This window comes from Meleagris gallopavo, chromosome 17, assembly GCF_000146605.3.
Source record: "Meleagris gallopavo isolate NT-WF06-2002-E0010 breed Aviagen turkey brand Nicholas breeding stock chromosome 17, Turkey_5.1, whole genome shotgun sequence".
NCBI classification, from domain to species: Eukaryota; Metazoa; Chordata; class Aves; order Galliformes; family Phasianidae; genus Meleagris; species Meleagris gallopavo.
In genome coordinates, this window is record NC_015027.2 from 2,057,752 (window position 1) to 2,081,397 (window position 23,646).

At 47.8% G+C, this 23,646-nt stretch overlaps 1 long non-coding RNA gene across 3 annotated transcripts; it reads left to right on the forward strand.

Moving 5' to 3' along the window:
- The first annotated feature begins 5 nt into the window (after positions 1–5).
- LOC109370304 lies at positions 6–6,408 on the forward strand. Of its 3 annotated transcripts, XR_004161562.1 has the most exons (5): positions 6–121; positions 712–769; positions 1,582–1,673; positions 2,369–2,997; positions 4,010–6,408. It is a non-coding gene; the product is annotated as an uncharacterized LOC109370304 (long non-coding RNA). The 3 variants fall into 3 exon arrangements; XR_002120324.2 differs by having other exon boundaries at positions 1,582–1,691; positions 2,849–6,408; XR_004161561.1 differs by having other exon boundaries at positions 2,849–6,408.
- Positions 6,409–23,646: the final 17,238 nt, after the last annotated feature.

The following is a 23,646-nucleotide window of genomic DNA, read 5'->3' on the forward strand; positions in this document are numbered from 1 at the left end:
GGAGCCGGGCTGCACCTCTCTTAGACCTCACTTAAGGGCTGACTGCCACTGGGGAAGGATCTGTGGTTGGAGATCCCTTTTTTGTGGAGTCTTTCCTGTAAGCCTGGATGTTCGGAGATGGGTGAGCACTTCTCTTTTTCTTTGTAGTCCCTTTCCATCATGTTAGTCCCTTTGTCATTACAACTCCTGTATCCACCACGTTGTTCTTTCTGATTGTTACACAGATGATGTAAACTGATTTTTAAGTAGGATTTTTGAGTACTGCTTTAATAGCTGGGTGAGATTAAAAGCCAGGTCCTGACTACCCCTAGATTTCAATGCTTGGAGTACCGAGACAAGCTGGATGTCACTCCAGATTGTGCTAGTGCAAAGTGTGGTGAGTGATTTGGAAGAAATGAGAACCTGCAATTCAGCTGAGGCAGCCATGTAAAGCTGAATGTGACTGTGTGCATTCTGCACGTGGACTGCTGGGGAGGTTCCTCATTGCCTGATACCAGGGCTGGTGGGAGATGCTGGGCAAAATCAGTGCCAGTGTGGGGAATAAGGGTGACCGTGCTGCCATGAGGGCCTGTGGAAGGTTGTCCTGTTGACAGGAGGTGGTTCAATGGAATACCCATCTGAGCTCAACTTGAGCAGAGCCACTGATACAAACAGACCTTGGGTGAAGTCAGGTCTGAATACAGCACAGAGCGTTTTGTCCTTTTCCTGCAGGAAGGATATCTCACCATACCTATCGCTGCCCCCCCAAGCCCTCAAAATGCATCCAGAGGTGAGCAGCACAGCAACAGATCTGTGCCTTTTTTGGATGGCTGTGATGCACAATGTTGGCTATCAGCAAGGTCCCAGGGAGAACGACAGTAGACATGTGCTGTCCTGCCTCCTCTGCAGGGAGGCTCTGAGCTGCCAGGGCAGTGTTTTATGTAACTATCACCCAGCTGCTTTCACCTGTGTGCTGTTAAACTGTTAATATATCAGGGGAAACTGCTCCAGGAGGATGCACCGGGGCTGCCTAAATGAGGTAGTGGTGTTATCCTCAGTAAAAATATTATTGTTGTTGTTAAATGTTCCCACCAGATAGTTGGACAGCTTGCGTTACAGCAGCAAAGCTAACATTTCATTATAGGAAGATATATATTCATAATGGATTGCAATTTACCAAAATACACAGAGGGCCCCAGATTTGTCAGTGTGCATTTGCTCTGCAAGAAATACATCTCACTAAAAAACAGATGTCAAAATTAACAGTACAGCTTCTGCAGCACAGGGAAGAAAGCTGACATTTCAGAACTGGCAGTCCAGCTGTGCTAACAGCATCAGGGAGTCTTTGTGTTATTAAGTACCAGCTTTAGCACTGGAATTGCATTAGGAGTTTCTTTAAATTGTAAGTGGTGGGAAATCACTGTGCTGTGTTGGGGACAACAATTGCAATCAGGTGAGATCCTGGGTCCCTCTCCACCCTCCACTTTTCTTCTCTTTTTATTCATTTGCTCTTCTCCACTGTGGCAGAACTTCCATTGGTTGTGAGAACAGCTTTGGCTCTGAGGAAATAGCAGGGAATCACTGGCAGGTCATGTTTTGCAGAGGGGTGTGAGAGATGAGACACAAAGCTCCTGTAAACGTCTGAGTAACCATTCCGAAACAAAAAGTGTTGGTTAATAGCTGCCTGGATTCTGGTGTGCTGCTTCTTCCTGGTAACTTCACCAAAGGGTGCGGAGATGGGAGTGGACCCACTTGGGAGAGCCGTGGGAGTTGGGCACAGTGCTGCCATGCAGGGCTGGAGAGAAGGAGGTTCCTGAACTCGAGAGAATCCGCTCTGCTTCACATGTGACTGCTCGAGCAATGTGCACAAAGTGTCCTTTGAAATAGCAGCTGTCTGGCTTATCTTCCTCTGAAAGATAAGTAATTATGAGAATGTTATAATGATTTCTTAAAGAAAAAAAAATCTAAACAGCGATTGCTTTTTAGTGCAGGAGATATTTAAGCATCAGTACCTTGAACTGATTAAGAAGTGGTGCAGTGATAATGCAGTTGCAGAGCTCAAAATTTGCACTCATGTTGAAAGGCTGGAGGGGGTTTCTGATGGGGACCACACACTGCACCCGTGGCTCTGAGATGGCTTTCAGAGCTCAGAGAAGTCTGTGCTGGTTTAAGGGGAGAAAAAAAAAAATGGCAGTCAGGATCACTGCTGGGTTGGTTCTAGTGATGTGTGTTTGCTTGGTGACGGTGTGTGGGGGCAGTTGGTTGTGCTGGGGTGCCCCACTTCTCATGGATACTCTGCATCTTCTGTGAATTCATGTTGACTGTATTTCTTTGCTGACTGAAGGATTTTTAATGTCATGCTACTGTCAGATTTGCATTTCTTCTGCAGATTGTCTTTTTAACTAGCCCAAGTGGAAAATAGATTTCTTCCAGCTGGGCAGGAAACCTCTAGGAACTGCTGTCCCAGCCAACAAGCAATGCTGTTGAGCCATTGGATCACAGAAGAAGCTGCATCTGACCAGCCAGCCCCTTCTGCACCATTCTCTTTGTTCCTTTTGGCATGGGGACATAGCAGTGGTGCAGTGTGCCTCCCTGCTGCAATCTGAGCTCCCTTAGTTCCACCTCTGCTCCAAGTCTGCCCTCCTCCTGCCTCCAGACAGGGGTCTCAGCTGCTGAATCCTCATCTCCTAGCAAGTAGTGACAGCCCCCTCGTGTTAAGTTTTGTAAACAGTAATTTGTGACATCTCCTGTGGCTGAAATCAAAGCGCTCGAGTAAAAGTAATAACACCACTGCTAAAGTGAATGTTAGAGAAGAAAACTTCTATCAGCCATGCTGAATGGAGCCTGCTTCTTCTCTTCCTTTCCCCAGCTCACTCAGCACGTGCTGCAGGAACCCTGCTGCCCTGGTCAGCCCATGCCTGCTGCTGGCAGAAGCGGCTGCTCTGGAGCTGGTGGAAACGTGCCAGCTCACCAGCTGGAGCCCTGACCTGCACTTGGCTTCAGCAAAGCAACATCAAGGTCAGGCTCTGTGGTGTGCAGGGATGGGCACAGCTGTCCTGGTGGCACGATGGCTCCACCAGCAGGGATCAAGAACCTGTCCATGTCAGCACAGCTGCACTAATTGCTGGTAGCAGGAGGGTTGGCATTGCAGAGCTGCCCGCACATCCGGGGGCTGAGGTCTACTTTGGATTGAAAAGTGCACTTTGGATCAATTTGTTCCTTGTATGATTGGGAGATATCTGAGAATTCCTACTAAGTCAGGATGCTTCTACTGTGGTAATATTTAGTACCAGCTCTGGCATATTTCTTTTGGCTCCCTGATTAGACCAAGTGCCAAGCTGTCCTTTGCGGCCTTAATTATCGCAGCTTCAGGCCAGAGCTGCCTGCTTACTGCTTAATCCCATGGCCTAGAGTGAACCCTGGAAATGCTTAATTAAATGACATTCCACAACAGATTAAAGAGTCAGAAGCCCAAGATAAAGGAAAAGGGAGATGGTGGCTGTGGGAGTAGCAGGTGCTCTTCCCTTTCAGGCTTCTGGCTTTGATTATTTCACCTTGATTACATTGGAAACAGCAGCACGAGTTGATAGGTGCTGCACTTCTACACTTGGCTGCTCATGTGTTCTGTGCAAAGTGGCTCTGAAGCAGAGGGCGGTCACCAGCTTGGGCACAGACAAGCCCCTGCCTTTTTGTCTTTGATATTAAAAAGAAAACCAAAGGCTCCCTGTGTAACTAACTAGCATGGACTTACTTGGAGCAGGGATGATCAAACTGTGCCTTGGGTTCCCCTGGGAGCCAAAGCCTTCATCTAGCCACAGCAGATCAGCATACAAATACAAATGTTGTAGGTACTGTTACACTATGCTGATTAGGGCTCAAGTCTTCAGCAAATCTCTTTGTAGCAAGAAAATGACTGCAAGTGGGGAATGTGCAGTACTGAGTGCATCTCCTTCAGGAGCTGATCTGTAAAGGCTGTTCCTGCTAATGTTGTGTTTTTATCATATTACTCTTCAATTATTTGTTCCAGCAGTTCTCTTGTCTTGGCTGAATGAGTGGCTGTGCAGAAGCTGACCTGGAGTGATTTCCTCTTTGCAAAGAGAAGTGGATCACGGGGGGGATGTTGTGATGCTTCTGGGCGTTGATTTGTGTGCTTTGTGTTCTCCTTCAGTCCTGTAATGCAATTTCAGCAATTAAACTACAGCAGGGGAATGACTCAAATGTTCACGCTCACACCAGGTAGACATTGGGAAATAAAAGATGGAGGGTGAGGATGCTCCTGACTTAATCCCTAGTGTGCATTTTGTCTGCACCACAAAGGGTACCACATGGTTTGACACAACTGGAAGATTTGGGTGAGTGGAGGCAAGGCTTTTTTTTTTTCCCACTTGCTAGCAGAAGTAAGGCGGATTATTTCTAAACGTCAGCTAAGCTGCGCGAGGGAGTGTAGCGCATCATTTCCTTCTCTCCACAACAAAGAAGACTGTTCTGCTGTATGGGGCTATTCAGGTGGTGGTTTAGAGCTGTTAGTGCTAGGGCTGGGCAGCTGCCCATGCTCTGCAGGCACTGTGCTCCAGCTGCTGCCCCACAGCTGTGCCCTAAGCCTCAGTTTGGCTGGGCTTCATCTGCAGGTTGAGATGCTTCTGCCAAGAGCAGTCATCTGCCTGAATGCCCCACAGCTTTACTGAGCACAGTGCACTTATCAACACTAACGTTTATCAGCTTCTATCACTGCTTTTCTTTTTACAAATGCAAAGCAGAGGACTTTAAAAGAAGCAAGTGGTATCTTACAGCAAAAGCTTCTTTTTAGATATTCCATATCTAAAAAAGGAGGAATAGCCTGTGGCAATACATAGAATCATAGACTGGTTTGAGTTGGAAGGGACCTTTAATGTCACCTAGTTCCAACTCCTGCTATGTGGCATTTTTATTTACCTACTGGTGTTTTGTACTCAGAGCCAACAAGTCTGCACTGGTTCCTATTCAGAGCCTTAGAAGTGATAAAAGGCATCAGTGCAGATTCTTTTGCTTTTGTGTGTGTATGTGTGTTTTCTATTGTTCCTGCAAATAAATGGAATATGCATCTTGTTCCAGCACCAAGCCTGGTTCTGTGATGCTATGGTGTCCTCTGCTTCCCATGCCACCTCTGAGCTGCCTGGCAGCACACGGCCCCTCTCACCCTCAGGTTGGGCACAGAACACAAGCCAAACCCTGGGGGTCTTGCCCTGGTTAACCTGCATGAAGTTTGTGTGTGTACAAACTGGGACTGCCCTCAGTCACAAGCAAAGCCCTGTCCTGTGCACAGCACCATTGCAGACCTCATCCAAAGGCCTCCTTTGTATCTGGAGCAACTTAAAAGCCTTTGGATGGAGTCTTTGTCCTTGAAAATACTTCTTTGATGTTTCGGGCCTTCACATGTCCTCCAGACTTTCATTTAATGCAGTATTTTGTTTCGGTGGGTTTTTGTGAGATTTCAGGTACGATTTCAATAAAGGCAGGGATGTATCGAAGCATAAGGTATTTGCTCAAGTCTTAATCAATCCAAACTGCTCTCTGAAGAAGGAAGCACAGAGGCTGCTGGAGCAGGCCAGGCTCTTACAGGGCAGCAGATGTTTCTCTTTATTGTCAGAACAGCCATCTTTATTAAATACCAAAGAAAGCCTTATAAATCCGGGAAGGCGGTGCAGTCCACGTGGAGGACACCTCTTCCCCAGGCCAAGCAGCCTTTCTGGAAGTCCATGGTTCTTCCTGCTGATCCCTCAATGGCATTGCCATGACGTGAAAGCAGATGGCAAAATGGAATGTTTAACAATGAAAACCATGTTTAACTAATGTTTAACCTGGCAACAGGAGAGGCAAAGAAGGGAGCAGAGCCAGGAGAGCAGAGCTCCTTCGGGGTGAGCTGGAAAGTGGCAGGGGTGATGGGTCCGGTGCTTTCCAGTACTGGCATCTTCTGCTTTGAAGAAACAACAAGAATTCATGGATTAATAAAGGGAAATTGTGACTGACTAAGCAGAAGGTGTGCCAGTCTGAGTTCTGGTCTGTCTGAACCAGGTAACGTCCGTAGATACGGCATTAATTTAATTCTCAGTTGAAATACTCCAGAGAAAATGTCAGATCGATAATGTAGGAAAGGGCAAAGATTTGCTAAGCCTGGCTGACTTGTGTATGTTAACTACTGTGAGATAGATATGGATAAATGCTGAACATTAAGGTGAGTAATCACAACTGTCGTGGGTGTCTGAAAAAATTTTCTGCATAAAGACTGTACAAAACAAAGGTGTTTCGGGTGAGAAGCCAAGAGCGAAGGCAGCAGGCTGGTATTTCCTGCACAGCTCTGCAGTTAGCATCCCTGGGTCTGCTGCTTTCCTGGAAGAGTGCAAAAAAGCCTTGGCACAGATGCTGTTCCAGCCTAGCTGGCATGACGTTGTGACCCAGATCCTAGCAGAGGAGATGAGTCCCTGCCAATGGGTAGGGGCACTGTGACGTGGTTGGGTTCCAGGAGACTGGGTGGGGAAGGGTGCTCCAAAGCAAATCCCAGCTCTCCTCACCCAGAACCACCTCTGTTCCCAGCAGGTTTGTTCAGCACAGACCTGGCAAGCAGGCCTTCCTCCCGATGGAGACAAGAACAGAAAACTTCCTTCACCTTTGGGCCTGAATCTCAGCTATTTGACAATTGCAAAGTAGTACTTCCGTGCAATCTTTGCTGAACCACAGAGGATTTTTTTATTTAAATAGCATGATATCTTTCAGTATTGAGCGCTCGAGCTCTCCCTGAGCCCGTGCCTGCGTGCTGGGAACACCGCGATTTCGGGATTGCCAAAACAAACAACAGGTGCCTGTGTTGTTCTGCAAGTAGGAGCTTCTCAAATGTCAGATCTGGCAGAGGAGATGCTTCCTTACAACACCAGGCGCCTTACCCCAAGGCCCCTGGAACCCGGGTGGTGTATTTACAGTAAAGAAGGCAGAGCTGGAAAATATTTTGAAATCAGCTTTGAGAAAAAAGCCCTAAACTTGCCTTCCCAGTGACTTGCTCAGCTGCTACATTTATGCTCTTAACAAAAATACGGATCAGTATCAGGCTTAAGAACAATTGGACAAGGCACTCCATGACTCAGAGCACAAATAACAGCCTTTCTCCTGGGGGCTTGGCTCTGGAGAAGTGTGCGTGAGTGTAGCTACACCAATGTCACTGTGCAATCACAAGCCCCTGTGTATAATCAATAGATATACAGATGGTATAGTATATTCAGGAGCTTGGCTGATGTAATTGTTATATTGGAGTAAGGAAAGAAAGACACTCACCCTATCTTGGGCTCACAAAATAGATTCTGGTGGAGTAGATCTCCAGAGAGATCCTTCCCTACTGGCAGCCAGCTCATAAATGGCTCTAGGAGAGGTGCAGCCAGGCTCTACCCCTTCCTGCAGCACAGGTGATTTGCCTTCACCTGTGCTCCTGTGGCTGACTCATTGCTCACCTCAGGTGATCAATCAGAGGTTCAGGCCGTGATTCAGCAGCCCCATACACCCTGTTCCTGAGGCATGGTGAGATTGGAGAAAGCACTTACATCGGCACAATTTGTCCCCATCCAGAACTGCAGTGATGTCCAAGCTCTTTGCTGGGACGAGCTAGACTGAAGCGAGACTGAATGCTGCAGCCCTTCAAGTAGGACTTCTGTCCTTTGCCAAGGGATGAAGCTCTAGCTGGCTGCTATGAGCCAAGGGACTGTGCCTGGCTCAGCTGCAGGACGGTGCTGGGGTCCCAACTGGGCAGTGATGGACAGGGACCAGCCCACCTGGGACAAAGAGGGTCAGTTGGGGATGGAAGCACTGACTGTGGGGCTGCAGGGTTCTCGATGCCAATAGCATCCATATGGGCTGGAGAGGAAAGAAAAGAGCTGATGGTGCTGGAACTGCTCTATGGTGGAACTGAAACAACAGCTTGTGGTGGTCTGAATCAGTTCCCTTCTTTCGTATATTTGACTCAGAGCTGAATATTTCAGAGGCTCGGAAAGAGCAGGCTGATTTCAATTTTGGTTCTAATAATGGGCAAAGGTCGCAGCAGCTGGAAAGAGAGGGGAAATGAAAGGCATGGGCTTGGCTGTTTTCTCTGAACCAGCTTCACCCATTCCTGCTCATAGTCTCAGCAGAATAATAACTGATACTAAGCAAAGCCAAGAAATGAAATTAACACATGCAAAATTACATTACGGCCGTGTCAGGAGCCCTGGTGCCATGCGGTGCTTTGCAAGGTCTGGCACACAGGGCAAGGAGTGAGGAGCAGCTGGAGGCCGGGAGCACAGCATCCCACTGCTGTCCCCTGGCACCCACAGGGCCACCTCTGCCCAGCCCTGCTCCGTGTCCCAGCGTGCTGTAAATCCAAGTGTAAGAGCTTCAGCACCTGTGGCTCTGCTGTCGCAAAGCAGGTTTGCACAGAGCCGGGAGATTAATACGGGTATTCCCATGATGTGGTTAATGACATCATTTACTTCAGAGGCTCTTGGGACAGCGCTGACACTCGCTTTAGCAGCTGAAGTGTTTAATGTGTGCTCCAAGACATTCTCTAAACACTGATAGGACTGAGTGGCACAAATGTATTTGCTGAGCATTTTAGGGTTAGCACGCTCTGGAGCAGCACGGTGCAATAATTGGGAACGCTGGAAGCGGTTCTGTATGAGTATCATGATGCTGTGAGCGCTCATAATTATTAAATACATCACAAATTTCCCTCCCTGTGTTTTTCATACCTTCTTTCTCAAAGTATTACTCATATAATTTTCCCTCTGAAAGTCATTACGAGTGAATCATCTCCAGCTTGAGCGCACAAACGTGGCCAAGTGTTTGTTCTGCTCACAGATGGGCAATTCTAAGAGCAGGGCTTGACCTTAAGGAAGTCCCCAAGCAAGGCTGGCGGATAGCCCTGACCGTACACTGCGGGTCCCTGCAGTGTTGTGACTCAGAGGGACGTCTCTCATTAACACATCTCTGCTTTTTGCTGGGGGCTATCACGTCGCGCTGCCCCACAGCTCGCTGCTGCCGGGCCGAGCAGTAGGGAAGCACCGATTTGTTCCCATAGGCAATGAAGTGATGTCACCGTGCGCCGTTCCAAGTGGAGAAATAAAAGTGAGCATCCCCGGGGTCAGCTGGAGGATAGGAGAGGGGCTGAGCCTCCTGTGTTGGTAGGATTTGCTCTTTGGATCAAATTCTATTTTTTTCCCTTGGCACTCGAGTTCAGCAAATCCATTCTGCAGCGGCAGCTAAGGGAGGGCGGTGTGTGCCGTGGTTGAAAGCCGCTTTGTCGCCTGCTGCTAATCGGAGCCGTTTCACAGCCTCTTTGAATGCTTTTGTCTCGAGTTTTGTTTTCACTTCAGGTCTCGCCACCACTCTCACATGGTTTCCTGGCTAGCAGAATAATCTCTGAGCTCAGCAAGCAGGAGGCTTGCAGCTCGGGGGTGAGCAGGTGAGGGGAACTGCAGGGCAGTCCCATCGGCACTCTCAGTGCTGTTGGGAAGGGGCTTCCTCCCACTGTGGCAAATGGGGGCCTGAAATGCTCCCAGCCCTGGAAGTTAGGTTTAATCGTTAGCTGATTTGTTGGGCTGCATCTCATTTTTGATGAATGAGGGGAGGAAGGATGGGAGGCCGTGGTTAGCAGTAGAGGATCTGAATTTCCTATTTAAGGCCACGGCAGAGGCTGGGCTTTGTGCTGCTGCAAGGTGAGGGCTCAGCTGGGCGTGTGTCCACAGGGGTCTTTGCTGGTGGATGAGGCTGCAGCCATTGCCTGCTGTTGTGCTCATGGCAGGACAGGCTAAGGTCATGGGCATTGCTTTGTAGGAGGGGTAATAAGCAAGGGCATTCTCTTTTGAGAGGGTCATGGGGGAATAAAGCAGAATGCAATTCTGAGCCTGAAGCCCTGTGCGGTAATTAACTGCTGGGTCATGGCCTGAAGCACTCACTGAGCACCTGGGGAAAGGACCCGGTCAGCCCTGGGAGCACAGGTGAAGGCAATTCAGCTGTGTGACCAGAAGGGGTGGAGCCGGGCTGCACCTCTCTTAGACCTCACTTAAGGGCTGACTGCCACTGGGGAGGGATCTGTGGTTGGAGATCCCTTTTTTGTGGAGTCTTTCCTGTAAGCCTGGATGTTCGGAGATGGGTGAGCACTTTCCCTTTGTAACACTGCTCTGCCTGCAGTAGTCCCTTTGCTGTTACATTCCTGTGTTGCCCTTCCATCACATTAATCTTTCTGATTTTAGCGAGCTGTGTGGCAGGGCTGCTGTAGGGCAAAACACAAGTAGTCCTAATCTCACATCACCTTCTTTTGTAAGTGCATCTTTTAAATGCATGTTAGCATTATGCGTGTGTGATGTAGCAAACAGCCTGTAATGTTTGCTCTCAAGGCAGCGTTAGCATGCCCTGTCTCTGCTCCATGGCTGCAAGGTCACATCACTGTGGGTCTCCTGCAGAAGCTGCATGGCAGCCGAATGAGTGGTGTTGGGCTGAGGAGTCCTCTCATCCCTGTGCTGTAGGTGGTGTGACAGCAGCCAACTGCAGGGCTTTGTCTGGGCTCCTGCCCTCAACTGTGCAAACAGAATAACAGCAGTTTGTTGTAGGTTAGGTCCTGTGTAGATCAGCCCAGAAAGAGTTATGAGGTAGTGGTGATGAGATCCACAGTACAGGGGGATGTCAGGGGAGGGGAGAAATTGATAGGATTGAATTTAGGTATGAAACCTAGATTTTTGGTTCAGACTCTGTAATATCCCTGAAAAAGTCTGATGGAGTGGCTTAGTATTGTATCTTGTTGAGCAGAAAGACATAAGTGAGGATAATGAAGTGCCATTAGCCTTCCTGTTCCAGCTGAAGGAGCTCTGCCAGCAGGCTGGGCAGCCAGCCCCTCTCCTCCAGTGCTGGGGTCAGTGTGGGGTGCTGGCATTGCTCGTGCTGCTCTGCCTGAGTCCAAGGCAGTCATTAATCTGCTCCCTTGATGATTAGGGTTAATTGAGATTTGTGAGGTGCTTAGAGGCGGTGGTGATGAGCACTGTGGTAATTGGAGGCAGTGGAAGTGGGAACACAGGGGGGGGGAAAAAGGATTTGTGGAAAAATATTGGAAAACATTTTTTCAAAATAAAAAAAAATCCTCTATCTGTTTATAATAAGAGAATTTTAAAACAGATTATTGGTAACAACCTTGTATTTTTCTATGCTTTTTAACAAAACCCTTCTCTTTCACTCTGTATCTGATAGCAAAACAGATCAGAACAAACACTTTCTGATAAGCTCCATGTGTTTGCCAATAGTTTAAACAAACACCTGCGAGCTCTACCTCCAATATTTGCCTTTGGAGGTTGCAGAGGACAGCAGCTGTGGTGTCCACCAGCCATGAAGACCTGGGGGAAGAGGCACAGGGCCTGAATGGGAATGACAATCCCCTCATGTTCAGGTTGAGGTTGCAGCTCATTTTCTAACAGTGAAGTGCAAACTGTGCAGCAGGGCTGCAGAGAACAGGATTGGTTACCAAGAGGCATATGGAGAACAGAGCATGGCTAAAATGCAGATTTAGTGCTCAGGGAGCTTTGCAGGAACATTCTTGTTGGGTTTGTCTGAGATGCTCCTCTGGATGGTAGGGGAAGGATGGGTATGCATGTTGGTATTTGTCTCTGGTTTGCTTTCTGTAGAAGTGATGTGAAATGGAGAGGTGGAGTGAGAGGTAAAATATCTCACTCTGGCTTTGCTTACAGGCAGCTTCCCTTTGGGGAGGGCGGAAGACATGCCAACAGGACCAGGTCTGCATGGCCACAGCCCTGCTGTGCTGTGAGTGTCCACTCTGGGTTGCCACCCCACTGCCTTTCCTCACCCTGCGGCCGCATCGAGCACCAGGAAAACCAATGTGCTTTCCTCTTTGGGCGGGGGGAAGAGAAGAAAAAGTCATGACCTGCTTTCCCTTGGAGCTAAAATAACACACTGAGGATGCAGCTGTGGTTCAGAGGGGGTTTATTTTTATTTTTTAATACGCCACTGGGAGTTCAAACAATGTGTCAGTGACACGTCACATTCTGTAGAGTGGCTTCCCTCCCCACCCTCTTTGTTTTTGTTTTTTTTTTTTGGAGAAGTATTTTAGTCATTCCATGGCAAACGCAGGACTCATTTGGATAAAAGCCTCTGCTGTGACATCCACAGCCTGAATGCACAAAGTTGTTTGTTCCAAAGCAATAGGCTGGGAGAATTTATCGAGCAGACAGCCCCCCCATGCCTCCTGTGTAAATTAATGAAATGGATGTGCTGTGGCACTTGTTAAAGAGCAATAAATCCTCTCCCTCATGCTTACTGCTTAGCAGGTAAGGGGAAAGAGTGCTGCAGCTTACCCCAGAGGCAAGGTGGCTGGAGGAGCTCTGCATCCCCAGCACCTCGAGTGCCAGGAACCAGTGGGGGTGAGCATGGGGTGGGCTGGGGGCTCTGGAGCAGCCAAATTCCTCCTGGGATCTCTGGGCATCGCGATGCATTTTGACACATGGCAGTCAGTGTGTGCTGATGCTGTTCTGTGCTTGCTGGTGCCTGAGCATCTTGGTGCTGTGAAAATCCTGATTAAACAAATGTGGTGTTGTGGTGGTATTTTGTTTTTTACTTTAATCCCCATATTGCCAGGATGTGGTAAAGCTGCTTAATCTCTCGTGCTAAATCAATGTCTGCAGAGAGAAGCAGGTGCCCTCAAGCTGCTTGCTCCCCTTTGCTGGGCTGCTGACTCACAGTCAGGGTGCTTATGGCCCTTTGGGATGCCTGCAGCCAGGGCAAAGGGGGCTGTGGGATGAGGGGCACAGCCAATACCTCTCCTGCAGCATCTTCTGTACCACCATCCTGAGCCACGCAAAAAGAGACACCATCCCCCCCCACACTTCAACCTGACATGTGAGGCACCTCTTCTCTCTCTGCTTGGGACTCAGAATGTTCTGTGTGCTTTAGGTAAGGCCTTGCAATGAGGGGACTGCAGGATGGTTCAGATGTTTGTTTCCAACTGAAGTTCAATACAGCAGAAAGGATTGTGAGGATGATGCTGACAGGCACTTAAGCACTGCTTTTATAACCACAAATTCCAATTTCTTTTTGTTGTTACTTTTGCTGGGATCATGCAGAAATGAGTTGCCTTGTAGCATTTTTTCCAGAACTAACTTATCTCTGCATGCAGTATATTTTGCAACTGGGTTTTAAATCTTCCTGTTGCAAAGTGCATCTGGCACTGCAGGAAGATGCTCCATACTCAAGCAGAAGAGAGCTGAGTGACTGCCTCCCTCTCTGTACCATCAGTGCAGGCACAGGATGGCTGTGTGCCTTTGGCACTTGGCAGTGAAGATACCCTTCACAGAGGACTTGGTGTAGCTGAGGATGTTGGTCTTTTTGCTTAGATTAGGTGACGTGTGAGGAACACAAGCTGCCTTGCTTCTGTTCCACGCCAGTGTAACCCTCTTTGTCCTGTCCCTGGATGGTACCCTGCTCCCCACGGCACTGGGGCAGCTCTGCAGGTCCTGGGTGGGATTTCCTTGGCTCTAAAGGAGGAAGGGGAAAAGAGGTTGGATTCTGTTTCCAGAACAGTCCAGTGTTTAATTCAGCAGCTGAAGCAGAGGTCTTGAATCCTTCACTGAAACAAATTATTACCTAGTAACAACAGAGAAAAGGATTTCAAAACCTTTCCAGGGTGTCTGGAATATCACAAAGCTGTGCAGATTTACAGCCTGAGACTGAAACCCCAGACTACTTCAGAATGGCAGATTTAAAAAAACAGCTTAGGAGAAGAGATGCCTAAACATGCTTATTCTGTAGGTGGATGAGCAGCAACCAAGTGTGCTGTTTTCTGCCTCAGAGAGATTTTAGACCCAGCGCAGGTCTGTTCCCAAGCAGCTGTGGCTGGTGTCTGATGGAGACCCCTGAGCTTCCACTTGATTAGACATTAAAGCCTCATCTCATTTCAAGTCAGAATCCTTATTCCTACTTCTTGTCAAGGAGATTTACTGTCCAGCTCTAAGGGCAGCCTGTGACTCCATGAAGTCGTGGTGTAAGGCAAGACTTGAGGTGCTTCACTCCTTGGTGCTCACAAGTCTCTTTCCCAGACGTGCAGACCCTTGGATATTAAACCAACAGAAGGTGTCAAAGCACAACCAAGCTGCTGTGATATACAGTGCTCAGAAACCCTTTCTCACGTTACATTTCCTAACCTCAGCCACTTCAATTCTGCGGCAGAATGAGCCATGAAGTGCTGCACCAGTGGATTTATAGTGAGTAAAGCTATCTGTGATTTGTGAATCCCCCTGAGTAAATATTCCAGGGAGAGGAGTAAAATGCAGCTTTTAGATCTGTTTGGTTCAAGCATCTTCTATCTTACTGTATTTTTTTAAAGCCAAGTTTGTGCCACATGAGTACCTTGAGCCCAAGGTCTTGGCTCTCTCCTCAGCTCTTTGGCTTTTGAAGCTGTGGAGACCTTATGTTTTGCCAAGAAAGATGGACATTGGTTGGTGACACTTAACCTTTGGTGTCCTGTCCTCTGGGAGCTATTGATGGAACTTGAATTAATGCCTTTAAGCCATTCAGAGCACAGCTCGGCCCCTAGATTGCATGTTTTAACTAAATTGGTTTCAAAAAAGATCTGTTTAAATTGGCGTGAGCCCCTTTGTGTGAACACTCCTAAATCAGTTTAAGAGTGGCTGGTATTGATTTTAACTTAATGTGGTTTGTTACTGAAGTAAGATGGATCAATAGTGCTAAATAGGTGCAGTTCTTGCCTTAGGTTTGCCATGTGAAACTTCATGGAGAAGATGAGCTCAAGGGGAAAATGATTTGTCCTACTGTTGCTTCCCAGCGAGCTTTCACTGTTTCTGTGTTCAACTGTGGAATTCTTCCTCAAAAGACACCTTTGAACTGAACTTACATGACAACACAGGAATCCTAAATCCAAATCCACTTTAATGCAGGATTTTTAGGAATGTGACTCTGTTTCACTTACCACCTTTACACCTACAGCTGGTGCAGGGAACAAGCACAAAGAGCAGCCCAGAGGGCAAAGCTGCAGGAATAACTGCATTGGCTGTGGAGGGTGGCAAGAGATGGCTTGGCCATAGACCTTCTGCCTGGCCCTGGATGCTCTGGCAATACTGATGTGCTTAGAGGCTTTCTTGCATGGGTGGGATGGAGGAGGGCACAAAACTGCCTCTGAGGAGTCCCTGGGTGCAAGCTTAAAGCCTTTCAACCACATGACCTCTGTGTTGAGCGAGAGGAGTGGGACATTGGGTTGTATCATATCAGGAAAGAGAGAGTAGAGAGTTACTGTAATGAAAACCAACTTGGTGTCCTTGTTAGGACTCAGACCAAAAGCTGTTGAATCCAATGAGTATTTTTGCCTTCAACCTTTCTGTAACTGGCTCTTACTATCAACACCGTGGTTTTCCTTCTCATGCATTATGCAGCAAGTTCTGCTTTCTCATTGTCTTTCCAACACTTAGTTCAGTGCCCTGTTACTATAATTGAGTTTAGCTACTAAATGTTATTTATCATAGCAGCTAACGTTAATTATGGATCCACACTGATCATCAGAGCCTTGTATTGATTCCCTTGCCACCTTGCTAGTGCAGAGCAAAGGCCTCCCTGCCCCATCAGCCTTGCACTGCCTGCTGGCCACAGGGCTGTTTCCTGCCCCAGGGCCAGGCTGCTCTGCGTGCCTCTGTGCCACTGCCATTGCAGCAGGAGCAGTGCAGCTACTTGTACCGTAGCACTGCTGGTAGGTTGACTGTGTGAGAATGTTTGGCTTCCAGCAGGTCTCTGGTGAGTGTTCCCCTTTCTGACTCTCCTCCTGAAGACATGCAATGGAGGTACCCTCACATCAGCTCATCACCATGCGTGCCTCAGCCAAAACCTCATTTTCATTCCAGAAACAGTAAGTCTGTCAATTCATTTAACTGCATAGAAAACACCAAACAAGAAATAAAGCCCAATTAAGAACAGAGAAAAGGAAGAGGCTCAGGATAATAGATTGTTTGGATAAGTGGCTTTGTCATCTCTGCTTGTGAGCTCTTGCTGTGTGAACCTGCTGGCTTGGGTGCAGGCAGCCTGGCTGCTGGCTCTGAGCTCTGGGATGGCGGTGAAGATTAGGATCACCTCCCAGGTGCAGCTGTGCCACCAGACCCCAGCTGGGTCCTGCTGCTGAACCATGAAGCAGGATGCTGCTCTGCCTTTGCCCTGTCCCGAGGTGGGCTGCCTTCTGGCATAGGCTGGGGATGGATGCTGAGCTCAGCTCCCGTGTGCCCAGTGCCCATTGGGTGGCCTTCTGCCAAGCTGCTCCTGGGGACTGCTCTGTGCTAACAGATTTCTTGCATGCTTTCCCTTGACTTTTCTCTTCCTTTCAAGAGATGACCACTTCAAACAACGGTTCTGCTTTCTGATGCATTAAGACTTGGAAATTTGCCATTCATCACAGCTGCGCGTTTGAGCTTGTGATTATTTTGGGAAGTGAACCATGGTGATTTGTGTGTATGTGTTTTATTGGCGAGCAGGATGTTCCCTATCTACCTCTCCCTGGCTGTCTGCATTTGCATTGGTTAATAAAATGGATAATGTTCAATGACTTTCTGATGGGTGAACAAGATTTGGCATACAGGATGTAGTAGCTTTTCACGAGGGCTAAAATTTCATCCGGGGAGATTGAACCTTCTGTGACAGCCATACACAATCCATAATAACAGAAGCTTTTAACCCATCCATAATTGCTTTCATATAGAAAATGATTGCTGTAAGTTAACTTCATAATTCCAAATCAGTGGCTCTCAGTAGGATTTCAGATGCTTTAATTTGCCCTGAATTATCTGTAGGACTCATTGCATTTCATCTATGCTCTTTTCTGATTATGCTCCTTGTCACTCTGACCCGAACTTTGCCTATTTAATTCCACCCCCCACTGAAAACAGACTAATTTCCAATGATACCTCAACAGTGATAATGATTCTGACTTGTGAACAGGGCGGACAACGGGCTCTCCAGCTTTCTCCCTTGGCACCCAACCCTTGCTTTATCCCTGCAGTGTGCTGCTGACTTGAGGATGAAGGTACCAGTGGGGTAAGGTTAACTCAAGCATGGCAAAGACAGCAGTGGCTGCTGGATTGAGTCACAGCATGGCTCCTCCTGCAAGGAGGACCAAAGGACATGACTGCAGGCTTTGCATGTGCCCAGCACGTGGTGGTTTCCTGGGCACGGTGCTAGATGTGTTGTAATGGCATGCGCAGCGTGGGTGTGATGCAAGTCTGGGGCATCTCCCTAATGAGGGCAATGTGAGCAGCTGTGCTATGTGACAGCCCCCAAATGAGCAGGCAGCCACTCCCCACATTATGGCAGCAACCGGCTTGTGTGATTGTGAGTGACAGCAGATGAAGGGATTCCATTACAGCTTGTCTCGAGAACTGTACATCTGTGTCAACTCTCTGCTAAATCAATAAACAGGATGCTGAAGGAAAAATACTTTTAGGCTTCTTATGTCTTTATGTATCAAACTGATGGGGCAGGGAGCAGCTCGGATGGTGGTAGGGCTTGAAGCATGGCTGGCTGCTGGATTTTGTCAAGTCATGGGTGAGGGCTGGGCCTGGGCAATGCTGGATGTGCTCCAGACTGCAGCTTCCCCTGGAGAGGAGGGTGGCTGTGTGGGCTCCTTTTCAGTGGCAGTGTTACTATGCAATTTGGATACAAGTCTTCAACTAAAGAGCCTGAGGTACAACATCAAGAAGTAGGGAGAGATCACTTTGCATGTTCCAACAGACTAACAAATTACCTATGGAAATGTACTTGAGAGTATTCCTTAGTAATTGGATTTCAGCCGTTGTTTCAGTGTATATGCCCCTGGGCTGTGAAGGTAAAAGGACTCCACTGAACTGCTTTGAAATGCTCCCTGGCACCTACAAGAGGTGTTTACTATTTAAAAAGTGAAACTTGCAAGTCAGAACGCTGCTAAGTGCAGTTTAAAAACAAAATTGCACCCCTGCAGCACTGCTTGGAGTGATGGAGTGCCTGGCTTAACCAGATAGTCTCAGCCTAGAAATGTTTCTGTGACTGGAGTGGACAAGTCCCATCTGCTGTCTTCTGGAAGGTAACGTGGGCATGTCTGTGCTGTGCAATGGGACATTGAATGTGCTTGTCCTACCCCTGCACCCAAAGTAGCTCCTTCTATTGTTTGAAATCCTTAAAAGTGCTGCTTTAGCAGAGCCTGGGCATTGTGGTTCCTTAATGTATTTGCAGTGCGTTTGATGCAGAACATAGGCACTCTCCAGGAGCTGACCCTGAATGTTTGGCATCCTTTATCTTCCAGTGTGATGGATGATAGCAACATCTCTAGTCTTGACCTTGATGCTGATGCCACAGAGGAAATAGGAGGAATAAGCTGTCATTGCACATCACACAGTGACTGCTGACTTTGGCATGGCAGTGAGGGGTGACAAGTTGGGTCAGGTTGAGTCTGAGTGCTGAGAAAGTGTTCTTGAATTTGAAGCACAAAGCATCCATAAGCAGAGGCAACTGAGAATCGCTGGCTTTCCCCGCTGTGTTTACATCTTGGCTGAAGACAGCAGCCAGCTGTTGAGAAGTGTGTGGCTCTACTGGAGCATCTCAGCTCTCTCTGCCCTTTGGAAGGGGCTGAAAGCAAAAATGAAGGGCCGGGCAAGTGCCCTCGTTTTCTCTGAGGCAGCTGCAGAGGGAAATAAATCTGCTCCGCCAACTGAGGCAACTAGTTCTGCGGGTTTATAAATGCTCCAATTGAGTGTTTTGACATGGCAGTCAGATATAGTTAATCTTTCCCTTGACCTCCCGATACCGGAGCGCGGGCTGAAACCGCTAGTTAAGCACGTCCGTCTCCTGTTGTACCATTTGCGCTCCAGCGCACCGCCTAATCAAGTGTAATATATCTCTGGGTAAAACACACACAGTGCTTTTCACAGCTATTTAAACAAAAAACAGACCTCAATGCATTAGTTATGTGCACAAGCCACAGAGAATTGTTGCTCCCATGGTTTAGAAAGAAGTTGGATGGGCTGGGTGTGCTCTGGGGAGGAGGCGTGAGAAAGGTGTGGGAATGTTCTGCGTGCCTGCCTGGATATGGAAATACCCCTCTGCTGGGCGTGGGGTCCGGAGCCTACATGCAGATCTGGGACATGGAGGGAGGTCAGGAGGACCCTGCTGTACAGGGGTTGCTCAGGTGGTTGGCTTCTCCTCTGGTGGGGATAAGTCTTTCCCCCTGTGATCTTAGCGGTCTTTTCCAATCTCAGTGTTTCTGTGACTATGACTCATTTGCTTTTGTTTGTTGGGATGGATGTGGGAATACTTTAACAAGGGATATGTTGAGCGTTGCACTGCTTTTAACAGTGTATAACCAGGCTGTGTCAGAGGGTGCCTGAGGACAACCACCAAGGTAGGCATGTGGGCCACATCCCCATGGGGCTGCAGGGAGGTGAAGGGGATGTTGCTGAAGGCATTTTGTGTTGGTCAGATGCAGACAGCTTGCATGTAGCTCGTGGTTTTGGAAGGTGAAGCCTTGCTGACGAGCTGGGGAACTGGCCCAGGAGTCTTCAAAGCACAGAGTGGCCCATAAGAAAACCAGGAAAAAGTAAATCATTCAGGAGATTGAAAAAATGAGAGAAGTGTGTGTATATAATAAATAGTAAATAATATATTATTATTAGCGTTAATCCAAACACTGGAAAGGTTTGCAAATGAGCTGGTTGTGCCAATGATGCACAAAAGTCTGTGACTTCTGAAAGAAACTGTTGAAGTGATCTCCAAATGCTGAGAAACACTGGACTGGGTGATGTCTTGATAGTCCATCAAGCTTTCTTTTTCCTGTGATACTTTGCTAGCTTTTCCCCTAGAGGTTCTCGGATGCTTTCTGCCTTATTTTCCTAGCCTCCTGTTTGATCTCCATAGGACGTCAGTGGGGATTCATTGACGTGTCTCTGATACCTGACAATGCTTCTGTAAGGGAACTCTACAGAGCAGCTCATCCCATAAACACTGAGAGAGCACACCTCTCAGAATGAGGCACATCCTCACCCAGCAAAAGTCCCAAACGCTTTATTGTGAGGTCCCCTGGGCAGTGCAACGTGTAAATCCCATACAATGGCAGTAGGGTGCTTCATCCCTTTTGAAGCCTTGTTCTCTTGAGCCCATCCGTGACCCTGTGCCTCTATCCCTTCATCTTGTACCTGCAGCAGCATTCTTCCTTCTGTGCACCTATTAGCATTCAGGGCATGCTGCAGTAGCAGCTCTGTGGTGCTGTGTTAACCGTACTGATAAATCTTATGTAAAAACAACACTTCACCGTGCTGCTCGCACTCCTTCCGCCTGGGAACACCAAAGTCTGACACGAGCACAGCTTGATCCTCGCTGCAGCCAGGCTGGTTTCACGATGTGGAGCTGCGGTGCCACTTCTGTCCCTGTGATTTTAGCAAAATAAATGCAGACTTGAGAGTCCCTCATCACCACAGTGATGCCCTGGCTCCGTGGTTTTGCAAATACGGGATTATCACATGCCTCCAGAGCTGGTGAGGCCACTTGGTTCCCCCAGTGAGAGTAGGGCTGGGTGCAGGAGGAATGGGTATAACTGCACCTTAAAGCCCATCTTCCATGCAACAAAAGGCAATTGGATGCCACTGTAAAACCCAATAGCAATGGATGTGGGAGTAGTCCTGCCAGTGCTGGAACTGGGTACCAATGCTGTGCTGAATGCTACAGAATTGCTCCATGTGCTACCTTAGAGGCTGCAATTCCTCTTAAGTGTATTTACTTCCCTTAATGCTTTGAATTCAAAGCAGCAGGTACCTTTTATCAATTTTTTTTTTTTCCACGTGGTTTGCAGTAACTTCTGTTGGAGGACTGTGATGGAAAAATTCTATCACCAAATCACAGAATAATTTAGGTTATGATGAACCTCTGTATGTCAGGAAGTCCACCTCCTGCTCAAAGCAGGGCTGACCTCTGTTACGCCAGATTGTGATTTAAATGCGATGACATTTATATAGTGATCATCATGTATAACACTCCAGCGTGATGGTTTATTATTTGTTCTGGCTCTCTTGAATGAAGGGATAAGTGGAGAAAACAGATGAGGATGTCTGTGGTTGGTGTCTGGATGACAATGTGACTGTCGCTGCCCAGAGATGTGCTATCCCACTGCTCTGCCATGAGTGGTGTGAGAGCTTCAGTGGGTGCAGGAGGGCTGCAGCTCCGGGGCGCTTTGGAACCATCACGTGTGTCACTTGTGTGTCACTTGACAATTAGAGCAAACGGTGCTGCAAGGAACACAATAATTAGAGTTGACAATAGCGGTGAGAAACAACTTTAGAGTAATCTGTTTTGGGAGGGAAAATATTGTTTCCATTGTTTGCTTCTTGGCTTTCACTTTAAAATTAGGTATAGGTTTCCAGCTCTCGTGTGGGAGTAGATGTGCTTCTGGTGTCTAGTAATGATTCTAATAAGCGAGTATTTTGGGTGCTGCTGCTGTAGAGTTTGTCACTCAGTGTGAGCTGTGGAAGAATTGCTGCATTTCTTCAATAATTTGAGAATCTTCTGCAAAGCTTTCCCCAAGGTGGGTACATCTATCTCTGCTGTGTTTTCTCCACCCAAATTTCCTATGCTGAACCACTCTTTCAGCTCTAAAATCCCAAACAGCCCCAGGGTAGAATATGTTTAGAACCTAAAAATTCTCTTAACTTACTCCCATTGTGAAGGGCCATGCTAGAACGTGCCAGCTTTCATACAGTGAACTTCGCTGCGTAAATCTGTTAGTATGGACTACTTGTTTCCTTTAACACTGAATGTGGCACTTATTGCAAACAGTATGCTTGGTCTGGTGGAATTTTCTTACTGATGATACAAATCCCTGATAATAAGTTTTGTGGTCTCATAAACCCAGAAGATGGGATGCTCCTCTTGGTAGCAGCGAGTGCTGGGTTTGCATGGCCAAACACATTGGGCATCCAGGAGGGAACAGTTCTGCTGTGACCTGCTTAATCCCAGAGCAGAGCTGTGCTCACCCTGCATGCAATCCAACCTTCACGTGTGGAGTCCAGTAATGCTGGCTGTAATTTGGCAGTATTTGTAAACCACGGGAAACTGAGTTGATGGTCTCCAGAGTGACATGCTAGTGTCACTGTGTGGTGTGAGTAGCTCAAATGTTGTTGCTGTAGCGTTTGCATGTTGCTTGGGATGAAGGATTAACAAATGATGGATTAGCCAAATTAATGGCTGCTATGTCTGGAAGACTTTATGTGAGGTTCAGTTCAGTGTAGGTGATGGATTTATTATTTATTTGCTGTTGTGTGTCAGTAAGTGGCTCTCCCTAACGTCATGATGTATGGTAGCTGCCCATGGTTGAGCTGCTATATGTAAGGGTCATCATTTCCATAATTAACCCCATTTTTCATGGTCTTTTAATACCAATACATTAATTTGTATTGGCCTGGGGTGTGACAGAGCAATGCATTTCCTTGTTAGGTTTTCTTAACCCGAAGAGCTCCGAGACATAGGACAACGACCACAGGCTTTCAGGATACCAACATCCATGTGTTTCAGCTGGCTGCCTGTCACTGAGATTTTGTGACCCACAACTATTTTCAGGAAGAGACACAAGGCGTAGTGGTGCCAGCAAATCTCACTTTAAAAAGAGGTGTGAAGAGTGGGGCTCTGCAGCATCATCCCTGCAGCCAGAGGCAGGCATCTGCACTGCAGCTGCTCACCCATGAGGATGGGGTGGCAAGGTGCTGGCTTTCCCATGCAGGCAGTTGCAGTTTTGCTCCCAATATCCCCATCCTTATGGTTTGAATCAGAGCCTAAAGGCTGGCAGGGGGCCCTTCTTAATGGTACCGTGGGGTAATCATCATTTCCAATGGAAAAGCAGCATGTGTTTTAATCTTTACAAATGTATCTAGATAAGCCCAGAGACAGGATTATCTTTTGCATTACAAGGAAAGGGTGAAAAACACACTGTGGAGCACTGCTGTACTGCCCTTGGCCTTTTCTTCAGCCCTTGTCTTTCTCTGTATCTTGCCCTGTAGAATTAATGTGATATAAGCTCTGAATGCTTAAGTGATCTATTCATTTTCATTAGCTTCCTCATTGCTTGTGGCTGGTGATGGAGAGCAGTGCTAGGGACAGGGCTGTTTGCATCCTCGAGATGCTGCACCTCCTGCAGGATGTCTGGGTGCAGCAGCTCGAGGTTGGGGTGTGGAGGTGAGGGAGCAGCGCTGCTCATTGTCCTCACCCCCATCATGGGGATGTGAATGGGGGACAGGCAGCCCAGGCTGGAGGCAGAGAATGGTGCCCTTCTCACCGAGGCTGTGTGAGATGTGGAAGATGAATCACTCCTGCGGCAACCTTTCCTGCTGGCAGGCTCCTGAGATGTTTGGCTGCGCTGTGTGCAGCGTGTACTTGAGGAAAAGGGAGAAGGGATGTTCTCTGAATCAAGGGAGAGTGACGCACAGAGACATTTTCAGGGGGATAATTTGCATATGCATTCCCTTTCTAAAAATATCGGTCACAGTGTTGCCTCTATTTTTGAGCACAAAGCTCCCTGGGCTGGTAGGTGGAGAGAACTGTGAATCTTCACTCACACTGATCCAAATACCAAAGGTCCAGTGGGGCCGCAGCGTGGGCTGCCTGTGGGGA